General features: G+C 51.3%; 1 pseudogene; it reads left to right on the forward strand.

The window, feature by feature from the left end:
- The first annotated feature begins 230 nt into the window (after positions 1-230).
- On the forward strand, positions 231-2,310 carry LOC121492497 (annotated as a pseudogene).
- Positions 2,311-2,906: the final 596 nt, after the last annotated feature.

A 2,906-nucleotide genomic window follows, 5' to 3' on the forward strand; every position in this document is an offset into this window, starting at 1 on the left:
TTGCATTGGTGTCGGCTCCTTGGGGGTTTCTCGGATTCACAATCTTGGGCACAACATATGGGGGCTCGTCCAGGATCCAAGAGACCTCCAGGACCCCATGCAGAGGGTTTCATGCATGGTGAGTGCACTTAACTTTTCAACCTTTTGCACGCATATTCTCTGAGAGCTCTATACTGTACTTTTACCTGTAGGAATTCCAATCTGTGTTGGGTCAGCATTGGCTTAAGCGGATGCGCCGGTGGGCCGACGACTGGGGTCTTGAGGAGACGTCCCTTGCCCCCGCCTGGAGGGTGCGGTCCTCATCTGTAAGGAGGACGGAGTTCTCGTTTGTAAGGGGGACGGGGGTCCTCGTCTGTAAGGAGGGCCGGCTGCCAGCCCTTCGGAAAACTTTCTGTTTTGTTTTTGCGGCCTCACGGGAATGTTTGTCTGTGTTACTATGTCCTTGTTAACTGTTTGTGCATTTGTCTGTGTTACTGTGTCTTTGTTAACTGTCATAACTGTTTACATAAGGAGAGGGAAATTTCAAACTTACTGCATGTCAGAATAGCCAACCTTTGGCGTGGGATGGCCCCAAGAAGGAACTTTTCACCTACCTACTACAGGTTAAGGCCATGATCTTCAGGGACAAACCGGACAGCCACCCTGACCAGGTGCTCTACATCCTGGTCTCGCAGGACATGATCAAGAATTCCCCTCCCCTCTTTAGCTAAAACCATTTTTACCCCCCAAAGCGCACAACTCGGCTGAAGGTAAGGAGAGACTCCGGGTCCACCTCCAGACTCTAATGGCAGGTCTCCAGGCTGCCGCGCACAAGCCTACCAATCTGGCCTAGGTATGGTTATGTAAGACAGGGTAAGGATGAGAGTCCAGCAGCCTTCTTAGAGAATACTAGGAAAGAAGAGCTTGCAGAACTTATAGTAGCAGAAAGAGTCTATAATAATAAAGTCCGGAAGAGCAACAAACCAAACTAAGTGACCTGCAGACCTGAAATCTGGCCAAGATCCTGCTGGCCGCAGCCATGGATGATCCACAGGAAATACGGAGGCACCTCAAGAAGCTGGCTTCAGAGACAGGTAAGGAGGATGGCCCTGGTCCCTGTCAGGAGCACCCTCAGCTGAACAAAAACCAATGTGCTTATTGCAAAGAAGAGGGCTACTGGGTGAAAGACTGTCTTAACAAAAGACCTAAGGCCCCTGCCAAGATCTTGGAGGTGGAGGACCTGGACGACTAGGGGAGTCGGGGTTTAGCACCCCTCCCAGAGCCCAGGGTAACTCTCAGAGTGGAGGGGCAACCTGTTGAATTCGTAGTGTACACTGGGGAACAACATTTGGCTTTATTACAACCTCAAGGGAAATTGGCAAACAAGACTTCATGGGTGCAAGGGACCACAGGCACAAAACTACTCATGGACTACCTGAAGAACTGTGGAACTCGGCATGGACCAGGTATCCCATTCCTTCATGGTCATCCCTGAGTGTCCCTACACGTTGTTAGGTTGGGATTTGCTCACCAAGATGAGGGCACAAATTTGCTTGCACCCCGAAGGGGCAAAAATCCTAAACAAGGAGGGGCACCCTATTCAGGTGCTTGTCCTGAGTTTAGAAGACGAATCTCAGTCTCCACCAAATGCCCTCAGCCCCAATGACTGATGTTGACTGTTGGCTGCGGGAATTTCCCCAAGCATGGGCAGAAAATCGGGGAATTGGACTGGCCCAGCACCAACTGGCCATATACATAGAACTAAAGCCGGGGGCAGACCCTGTCAAGGTCCGCCAATACCCCATGCTTCTCGTAGCGCGTACGGGAATCACGCCCCACATACGGCGACTACTGGACTCGGGCATATTGAGGCCTTATCTATTGGCATGGAACACTCTCTTGCTGCCGGTTTGGAAACCACACTCTTAACGATTACAGGCCAGTCCAGGACTTAAGGGAAGTCAACCGGCGAGTAAAGGATATGCACCCTACAGTCCCAAACCCATATACCCTCCTCTATTTAAAAGATGCCTTTTTCAGCCTGCCTTTCGCACCCAAGAGCCAAGACCTTTTCGCCTTTGGATGGATGGACCCTGAGAAAGGCATCAATGGCCAGCTCACCTGGACTCGACTACCACAAGGTTTCAAAAATTCACCATCTTCGATGAGGCCTTACATGAAGACTTGGGTGAGTTCTGTTCCGAGCACCCTCATTTGACTTTATTACAATATGTAGATGATATCCTGTTGGCGGCGGAGGACCAGGACACATGCCTGCGAGGCACCAGGGACTTATCCCTAGGATACCGGGCCTCAGCTCTGCAGAGGTAGCCCAGATCTGCAGAGCAGCTCTGCAGAGGTAGCCCAGATCTGCAGAGCAGATCTGCAGAGGAAGCCCAGATCTGCAGAGCAGAGGTGAGCTACCTTGGGTACAAATTAAAGGATGGACAAAGATGGTTGATGGATGCACGGAAGGAAACCATCTTAAGGATCCCACAGCCACAAGCTGTCCACCAGGATGGACAGAGGCATTTCCCACCAAACATGAAACAGCACAGACCATGACCAAAAAACTGCTGGAAGACATCTTACAGAGGTATGGTTTTCCTGTTAAGACTGGATCAGACAACGGCCCAGGATTCGTCTCTTAAGGTGTGGCCTAAGCTGAGGGCCCTCTACGAGACTGGGCCACCCCCAGGCCCCCATTGATACTGGCTGGGTGACTGGGTTTACGTGCAGAGATACCAACACCAGACACTTCAACCTCACTGGAAGGGACCCTACATTGTGATCCTGACCACTCCCACCACTCTCAAGGTCGACAGGATTACTCCCAGGGTCCACTACACCCACATCCAGCCAGTTGATCCACACGCTGTTCTCAAGGACTTTGTTCCAGAATCGAAAGGCCAACCAGACAAGGACAA

Source organism: Vulpes lagopus, chromosome 6, assembly GCF_018345385.1.
Source record: "Vulpes lagopus strain Blue_001 chromosome 6, ASM1834538v1, whole genome shotgun sequence".
Lineage (NCBI taxonomy): Eukaryota > Metazoa > Chordata > Mammalia > Carnivora > Canidae > Vulpes > Vulpes lagopus.